The following is a 10,371-nucleotide window of genomic DNA, read 5'->3' on the forward strand; positions in this document are numbered from 1 at the left end:
GGAGGCAGTGGTGGTTGAAAGAGAGGGAAGGGTAGGGTTGCCATGGGGATGGGGATGGGGATGGGGATGGGAGGCAGGCAAGTTGTAAGTGCAGAAAGACTAAAGAAAAGAAGATGAGTAAGTGGGCTAAACTTAGGAGACTCACTCACCAAACTCTGTGATGTCCACATATTATATGCTGCAACAGATACTTAATAAAGAATAATCCCAGGAATGATATGGGATGCTTCTGTTTGTTTCACAGAAGATATTCATTTGTCACATCCCAGTACAACTTTTTAAAATATAGAACTAAATAATTCCTTAAACATTCTTTTAAATCTTAAAGAGAGAAGCCTAATCATTGTAAATTAAGTTCGAAGTATTCAATAAACATTTGAGCATCTACTGTAGGCCTGACACTGATGGTCAATAGGAGACAAGGAGGAAGATAAAGACGGTCAAGGGGAGGTAGACTGTCTTGGAAATATCTGTAGAGCTTGGAAGAGGGAAGTATGCTTTTGCACTGGGAAGTGGGTAGTAGCTAATGTGGGGATATCTCCTCTTGTGGTGTGTATTCAGGAAATGAGAACTAATTTAATTCTTAAAAAAGACAAATAATACTCAGTAGTACTCAGATTTTCTTTCCTAAGTTATATCTTAGTACTAATAATTATACAATGTGTATTAGGAAAAATTTTGAACTTCTTTAATTTATTCACAGCTTTTCTTCACCTCTTCTTCTTTTCCTCCTTCTGCTTTGGCTTTCTTATGTAGTTTATGTAAATCTTTTACAAATGCCCTTGAAATATATTCAAATCTAAACATTTTCTGTTCCCATTTATCTCCTCTGAATTTTCACTTCTTAATATGTGTGATTACAAATAGCATGCCTTTACCTTCCTATGTTTACTTTTCATTCTTATCTGTTAAGATTTACCCATATTGTTGAAGTCACTGTAATTCAATTGACTGCTGTGTAGTAGTCTAATGAGTGCATGTACCAACTTATGCATCTATTCTCACACTGATGGACATTTGGGTTATTTTCAGGTTTATATAAAAGGCACTTAAAGCAATGAGGCTGGGTGTAATCACCAGAAGCTAACTAGAGAGAAAAGAATCTAGGACTGCACTCTGGAGTGCTCCATCATTCAGAGGTTGGGGGGAAAGAGTGGAAATCAGTGAAAGGAGACCCAGAAGGAGCTACCAACAAGGTAGGAAGAAAACCAAGAGAGCACAGTATCCTGGAAGCCAGGTGAGAAAAGTGCATCAAGGGGGATGGAGTGAGGACTGAGAATTGACCACTGAGAACTGACCATAGTACAGACCTTTGGTGACCTTGACAAGGCACTTTAGATGGAGTGGTGGAGGCCAAAGCCTGATGAAAATCCTTTAACTGCTCTCTGAGATTCTGGTCTCTCTCTCTTCAAAGCCATCCTTCATATCACAACCCCTAATTATCTTCCTGAAAAGTCACAGGTCGGGTCATATGACTCCCTAGCTTATTTTTCTTCTGCTTGAAGAATTAAGTTCAAGCTGTTCAGTATGACATTTAATCTTGACTTTTCCCTATTTTTTTCCTGTCTCTTCTTCTGAGGCTGCTCCACCATCTACCCGTGCTCCCATTGGAGCTACCACCAGTTTCCGAATTTTGTACTGTTGTCAAACATCTGCTGCTGCTGGAATGCCCTTCCTCAGATCCCCTTTGTGCGCTTACAGAATTCTGAGCATGCATCTACCAGAGTTTCATTACACTAGTGTAATTATTTATGTGATTGTCTCCTCCAACCAGTATGTGAGTGCCTTGAGGGCAAGAATCATTACTTAGTTTTTGTAGCCTTTGCAGAGTCAAAGAGTAGGGACAAACATAGAGCAGATTTTCATTAAGCGTTGGTGGAATAAATAAGCCTGTGAAAAAATATATGTATGGTGTATTCTTTCAGATAATTTTAGTGGAAACAAATCTTAGTTCTCTGAGGGTGGTTTTAATTTTTAGAACTAGCTAAAGGCTGTTTGGCATTAAGCCTGATGAAGAAGCTGGGAAATATAAATTTTTATTACAAATGAAGTGTAGGAAAAAATTAAGCATGGGTGTTTTGTGATGACACATTTTCTTATATGGCTCATAAAGGGCACTAAAATTTACTGGCACTGATTTCTTAAGGCAATTTCACATATGAATTTCCAAAAACATTTTGAACAGTGACAGTATCCCTGGACTAAATATTTGGTTTCTCAGGGTGAATACTTTGAAGGACGAGATTTACTTGGATCTGTAAGTTCTGGTGTCTGTGTTAAAAAAAAAATCAGTATCATTCTTTTATAGTCACATCTTATTTTCTGGAGTGAATTTTTATAAGCTAAATTTCACATTATCTCCTGTGTGTTTAACTCTTTTCTTTGTAACTCTATTATTTTTAATTTTCTTTTGTAGGCATCATCTTTCAATGCAGCAGCATTTGAAACTTCTATTAAAATTGTTTATTTGAAAAAAAATTATTCATAAGACCATTAACTAAGACCAGATTTAACACCAATTCCAGTGGCTGATCTCTACCCCAAATGGATATGTGGCCATTTGTTATGATCTTTCGTTTACTGATTTTCAAGCAGTTTTCAATCTGTGTGACACTGATCAGATCCAAGCCAATTTGGACTAATTTCTCAAGTCACTTTTCATGAAGCAGTGCATCAAATGCTTTACCAAGTCCAAATGTGTAACATCTGCTCTCCTTTCCCTGATAATTTTACAGTTCTCTCAAGAAGCCAACTACTTTATCAACCATGGAATGTGTTTTATAAGTCTCCATTATTATTGCCTATGATTCTGTCACCTTTTAGAATTTCATCTCTCAACTTATTTGCCAAGTCTTGGTAAAATACTTATTAGTTAGGCATCTGATACAATTATTCTTTTAGTGGCAACACTTTGTGACTCTAGGTTCACTTGGATTAGATCTATATATAATCTTTTCAGTTATTACGATTTAAAAGATGCATACAATAAAATCTGTGTTAGTCATTTTTGTTCATATCCTGGGAGAGATGTTATTCAGACTTGCTGATTGGTATATATTTTGAGATTTGAAGTGTTCACTTACCTGCTCTTTGTTGTTAGCTGGGTTTTTTTCTAGGTGCATTTTATAGTTCCCCATCTTTACCATATGTTAAATGGATATTATGCTTGCAACAGCATGCCTTACAGAACAGTAAAATGTCTGTGCATGTACAGTAAGTTGACTCATGTAGCTTTGGATACAAATTGAAGTTTTTGATGCTTCTGTCATCTCATTGATGTAGGTGAGCTGTGTTCAATAACATTTGCTTTCAAGGGCTTGGGGGTAATTGCTATGTACATAAACTGAGAAAAGTTTGCTTTATAATTAATTTTTCAAGCAAATTCAAGAAGATTCCATGTAAATAATGCATTTTTTATGAGTTAGGCCCTGAGGTCATTGTGTTTACTGATAGAGTTCAGTTAATTGAATAAATATGAAGATCCTGTATTTAGAGTACCCTTGAACTGGTTAAAATATAGTGTTACAGATATTTTATTAACTTTTACACATAAGTTACTGAATTGACAAGCTGTATAAGAATATAATGAACATATTTGATAGAGTCACATAAATTAAAACATTGGTTAGGATTTATCAAGGATTACTCGAGTATTAATTAACTGACAACTAGAACACTGTTTTTGACATCCTGAAATTTCCTTTGGTTAATCTTATATACACTATAGATTAGTCAGTTTCTCCCTCTTTATATAAAATATTTAGCTTTTGAAGTGTTTTGACATATGGTAAACTTCAATAAGAAGGCAGACTTTTTCAGTTTTGAGAAATGTAAATATATCATTCTGTAAGAAATTCCAAAATGTTGGCTATAGGACAATGGAAACCACATGTAGTTTTTCTCCGAATCTCAGTATACAAGTAACTGCTTTCAACACATCTTTTCTGTCTCCAGTTTTAATATTAACTACTTGATTAAATGTTAAACAGAGCAAAGGCCATTTTTGTCAGGTGTCACTAATATTCATATTGTTTCCAAAGGATGAAAACCCTTTAGTTTTGAGTATTTACCACCCTTCTATGGTTCAGTGATAATTAACTGGTGTTGGAAATACCAACTGTTTATAATTTGAAATTCTAGAGTTGGGGATTCATTGGCTGAATAAAAGCTATGGTGTTTTGTTTTGCTTTTAATTATTAAATGGCAACTTTACATACTTTCTGTTAGATCCATAATTTCAAATATCAGTTTTGGAAATAAATAGTGCTTTTTCTAAAATCAAGGTTAGAATTTTTCACTCTCAATGTTACATTTATAGATATTATAAATGTTCTGTTCATTAAATTAAGACAATCCATCAATGACCATAGTATTTGTATTTCTATAAATAAAAGATATCACCAACATTTTAAATGTGGGTGGGAGGAATTCACATTTATATGGAACATGATCTTCAAAGTTTAAATTTTAATTTCACCTGAAAGGTAAATTTGAATATAAGAGGCTTTTTCTAAGAATAAACGATTTAAAGTTAGTAGGACATACTTTATAAATGAATGTGTATGCCTTGGAATCAATGATTCTAAGTCAAGAAATGGTATTATGACAGAGGTCAAACAGAGAGACTCAGAGATGAAACGTATTTAGGATTCGCTTTCTTTGTATAAATATTTAAAATGATGCATCAATATATACAAATGAAGAAGAGTGCATTATTCTTAGTGTATAAGTAAAATCAGAAATATGCATTTTGCTTTTATAAAAATATAGCAACTCTGTTTCTCAAGATGCCAATCATACACATGAAAGTTTTTATGAAAGTCAATTTTCTGCAGAGTTCCAAGTTTCTCAGTTTATATGAATACATTTCTGTAACTCTGTTATTTACAGATATTCATATGTTTAAAAATTTTTTCTATTTCTGCTAAATTTATGAATCATTTACATAAACATGGAAATACTACTAAATCAATACATTCCCTTGTAACATATGACTTTTATGTTTCCGAGATTTTAGAATTTTTCCCTCATTAATTTTGAGCTAAAGCGCATTGAAAAATGTATTATACAAGCATTGTGAACAGATGTATTCAAATGAGAAGTCTGAATATAAGATAAGAGTTTTCTGGTTTTTAAAAATAGAAAACAAGTGAAAACTTGTGTCACAAAAATGTTTGCATCTTTTTAATATAAAACGTGAGCGATATCAAGATAAAATAATATGTAAGTTTATGAATTTTTTTAAACTTCAGAGGATTCTTTCTAGACCCTGGATGAACAAGGACTCTGTTCTAATTAGTTCACGAGGCAAATTCATCCACTGTTGGATTATTCTCAATCAAAATATTTTTTTAGGATTCAGACTAAATGTATCCTCTTTTTGACATTAGTCTATTACTGTTTATATCAATACTCTCATACAACATGAGTAATTCGATTACTCTTCTGTTCTTATTGGTTTTAACTATTTATCCATGGGAAAAGGAGGGAGGGTAGGATTGTGGTGCGAAATGAGGATGGTATTTCTGTGTTTTGACAGAGTAATTTGGAACTTTTTGCCTTTGTGCTTTTCAAAGTATAGGTTTTGTCAAGATGTTAGCTCTAGTCACATCAATGAAGAAAGCAGCTTGTAAGTGATTGAAAATTTACTCTTACTAGGTATTTTGTAAGATGTATATTTGCTGCAAAAGCCTAGGTGAGATCTGTGTTAGAAGACTCAGGGTGTTGATCAAATCTAAGAAATATATTTTCAAATAGAATATGCAAAATAAAAAAGGAATACATTTCACGTTCTTTGTACTTTTAAAAAAATGGACTCACATGTGTCGTTATTGCTTACTGATTGTGGTACTGATATTCATATCATCAATTTGTTTTATATGTTGCAAAATTTCTAGTTACTTGGTTTTAAACTAGTAACTTTGAGAATAATTATTCTTTCTTGTCCTAGGTATCTGAATTGAGCTGGTTGAAATAAAGGAAAACAAAAATCTCTTCTTCTCTGTAGAGTTTTAATCTCTTTTATTATGTCTAGGTGGTTGTAAATACAAAACTCTGCTTTCTGCAATACCCTCAGAGGGTAGGGACAGGAAAAATAAGGGAAGATTCTTCGTCTTATGCACCCCTTTTAACTTAATGGTAATTAATCTTTGAGTGAAAGTATGACTGGAGCAAAATTTCTTAATTTGGAATTTAGAAGCCCCTGAGACTGGGTGGGGTCCTGTGGAGCTTCCCAGGACAAGGTGGAAGTCATGCTCATTGATCGCCCATGCTCACCCTCGCCGACCCTCTTCTCCATAGGTCACCTACACAAGTACAAGAAATGAAGAGGCAAAGGGGCAGAGGGTGATACATAAGAAAGAGAACCGCACAACAGTATGCAGAAAATTAGGGGAAACATTTGTAAGAACAGGCTGTGGTATTGTGCATATTCACAGATTTAGTAAATAATGTTTGTTACTTTTGCATGTTGATTTCAAGTTTTTCTCTGTTGTATGCATACTAAAGTGGAGTAAATTTATAAAATCAAAGTGTTTTATTTCCATTTTAATCAAGTCTCTAGAGTTAAACTGTGTGAATTAGTCCCCAGTTACCTATTTTGCATACCTGTGGTATTTCTATGTTCTACTAATATGGTCATGGATTAGAAAATTGATTAGATTGTTTTAAATCTCTGAAAGAATTGAATGCCTTTCTCATAGTCTTATATTGTAAAGCAAGTTTTTTTTCTTGTTTTATTTTTATTTATTTATTTATATACAGCTGGTTCTTATTAGTCATCAATTTTATACACATCAGTGTATACATGTCAATCCCAATCTCCCAATTCATCCCACCCCCACCCCCCCACCACTTTCCCCCCTTGGTGTCCATACGTTTGTTCTGTACATCTGTGTCTCTATTTCTGCCTTGCAAACCGGTTCATCTGTACCATTTTTCTAGGTTCCACATACATGTGTTAATATACGATACTTGCTTTTCTCTTTCTGACTTACTTCACTCTGTATGACAGTCTCTAGGTCCAGCCATGTCTCCACAAATGACACAATTTCCTTCCTTTTTATGGCTGAGTAGTATTCCATTGTATATATGTACCACATCTTCTTTATCCATTCATATGTTGATGGGCATTTAGGTTGCTTCCATGTCCTGGCTATTTTAAATCGTGCTGCAATGAACATTGGGGTGCATGTGTCTTTTTGAATTATGGTTTTCTCTGGGTATGCCCAGTAGTGGGATTGCTGGGTCTTATGGTAATTCTATTTTTAGTTTTTTAAGGGACCTCCATACTGTTCTCTATAGTGGCTGTATCAATTTACATTTGCAGCAACAGTGCAAGAGGGTTCCCTTTGCTCCACACCCTCTCCAGTATTTATTTTTTGTAGATTTTTTGATGATGGCCATTCTGACTGGTGTGAGGTAATACCTCACTGTAGTTTTGATTTGCATTTCTCTAATAATTAGTGATGTTGAGCAGTTTTTCATGTGCCTCTTGGCCATCTGTATGTCTTCTTTGGAGAAATGTCTATTTAGGTCTTCTGCCCATTTTTGGATTGGGTTGTTTTTTCAATATTGAGCTGCATGAGCTGTTTATATATTTTGGAGATTAATCCTTTGTCCGTTGATTCGTTTGCAAATATTTTCTCCCATTCTGACGGTTGTCTTTTCATCTTGTTTATGGTTTCCTTTGCTGTGCAAAAGCTTTTAAGTTTCATTAGGTCCCATTTATTTATTTTTGTTTTTATTTCCATTACTCTAGGAGGTGGATCAAAAAAGATCTTGCTGTAATTTATGTCAAAGAGTGTTCTTCCTATGTTTTCCTCTAAGAGTTTTATAGTGTGTGGTCTTACATTTAGGTCTCGAATCCATTTTGAGTTTATTTTTGTGTATGGTGTTAGGGAGTGTTCTAATTTCATTTTTTTACATATAGCTGTCCAGTTTTCCCAGCACCACTTATTGAAGAGACTGTCTTTTCTCCATTGTATATCCTTGCCTCATTTGTCATAGATTAGTTGACCATAGGTGCGTGGGTTTATCTCTGGGATTTCTATCCTGTTCCACTGATCTATATTTCTGTTTTTGTGCCAGTATCATATTGTCTTGATTACTGTAGCTTTGTAGTATAGTCTGAAGTCAGGGAGTCTGATTCCTCCAGCTCCGTTTTTTTCCCTCAAGACTGCTTTGGCTATTCGGGGTCTTTTGTGTCTCCACAAAAATTTTAAGATTTTTTGTTCTAGTTCCATAAAAAATGCCATTGGTAATTTGATAGGGATTGCATTGAATCTGTAGATTGCTTTGGGTAGTATAGTCATTTTCACAATTTTGATTCTTCCAATCCAAGAACATGGTATATCACTCCAACTGTTTATATCATCTTTAATTTCTTTCATCAGTGTCTTATAGTTTTCTGCATAGAGGTCTTTTGTCTCCTAGGTAGGTTTATTCCTAGGTATTTTATTCTTTTTGTTGCAATGGTAAATGGGATTGTTTCCTTAACTTCTCTTTCAGATTTTTCATCATTAGTGTATAGGAATGCAAGAGATTTCTGTGCATTAATTTTGTATCGTGCAACTTTACCAAATTCATTGATTAGCTCTAGTAGTTTTCTGGTGGCAGTTTTAGGATTCTCTATGTATAGTATCATGTCATCTGCAAACAGTGACCGTTTTACCATGGTTCCATTTTTAATATTGAAATCATTAGTTTATCTGAAATTTATTTTGGCACGTGTGAAATAAAGAGTTAACTTTTCCTTAAATGGTTGGTCAGTTAAATCAATATAACTATCCAATAATTTACATTTTGTAATTGATTTTAAATATTACATTTATCACATAATACATTCTTACAACTATTTGGGCATATTTCTGAATTTTCTGTTCAATTCCATTTATCTTTCTATTTATTCCATTTATCTTTCTGTTCTAGTCCATTTATCATACTTTAAAAATTATAGTAGCTTTATAAAACACTTAAAAACCTTTTAGCTTTTCTTAAATTTTTCCATTTTGGTGGTGTGAATTGGTAGTGCATTGTTCTTTAATTTATATTTCTCTATCTGGTAGTGTTTGGAGCATTTTTTTCATGTTTGTTACCATTTGGATTTGTTTCTATGAAGTTGCTATATATATATATATGTGTGTATATCTATATATCTATATCATTTATTCACTTTTCCCTTTAGTTGTGTCTTCTTCTATAACCTATGAATATTAACTCTTTATCTGTCATCTGCCTTGCAAATAGCTTTGTCACTCTATTATATATTGTTTATGGTATCTTTTATTATATATAAATCTTCACTTTAAAAATATATATTTACAAGGTCTACCTTTTATTTTATAGCTTCTAGGTTTTCTGCCTTAGTTAAAAGGTCCCCTACCACTACCTGTATCTATAGTCTCCTATATGTTCTTACAAGATATGTATTATTTAAAATTTTACATTTAAGATTTTAATTCATCTGAATTAATTTTTGTATGTAGCCTAAGATAAAAGTCTAATATTATTTCTTCAGATGGTTAGTCCATTGTGTCAACACTATTTTCATGAATATAAATAGCACTATTATTATATATTAAATTTTTATATATACAGAGATTAACTTTTGGAGCCTCTATCCTGTCTCACTGGTCAATTTGTCTACTCCTCTGCCGATTCAATACTATGCTATATATGATACAATACAATATTTTGACAAATACTGTAATTATTTGATTACAACAGCACAAAGACATTCTCAAACATGCAAGCATTAACAAATATAGTATCTTTGAGTCCTTGAATAAACACTTAATAATAAAACTCAGGCAAGAAAGAGATGAATAAAGGTAAAGAAATTAGAAAATGGGAAGCCAGATCATAAAAGGACTCATGATGAGCATTAAATTCATGAAAAAAACCACTATGATAGAACAACTATGACAAATATGCTGCAAAACAATATGTATGTAAATGCGATTAATATTGACAATGTATAAAGAATAAACATAAAAGCAGTTGGTGGCTATTTGGTAATTTGACAATAAGTATCAAAATTGTAGATGTACCTAACCTTTGACCCAGCAATTCTACTCACTCATATACATGGAACAATTACAGGTTCAGTGACTGCATACAACTGTAGGGTTCTATGGGAATACAGTTAGTCTAAAAAGGTAGATTTGGGACTTACCTGGCAGTCCAATGGTTAAGACTCCACGCTTCCACTGCAGGGGGTACGGGTTTGATCCCAGGTCAGGGAACTAGGATCCCACATGTCACGTGGCCAAAATAAATAAATAAATAAATAAATAAAATATATAAAGGTAAAAAGGTAGATTTAACCAAGTTTGGGGAGTTAGAAAAGGCTTTCTGGAGAAAGCGATGTTT

Source organism: Eubalaena glacialis, chromosome 6 (genome assembly GCF_028564815.1).
Source record: "Eubalaena glacialis isolate mEubGla1 chromosome 6, mEubGla1.1.hap2.+ XY, whole genome shotgun sequence".
Taxonomy (NCBI): domain Eukaryota; kingdom Metazoa; phylum Chordata; class Mammalia; order Artiodactyla; family Balaenidae; genus Eubalaena; species Eubalaena glacialis.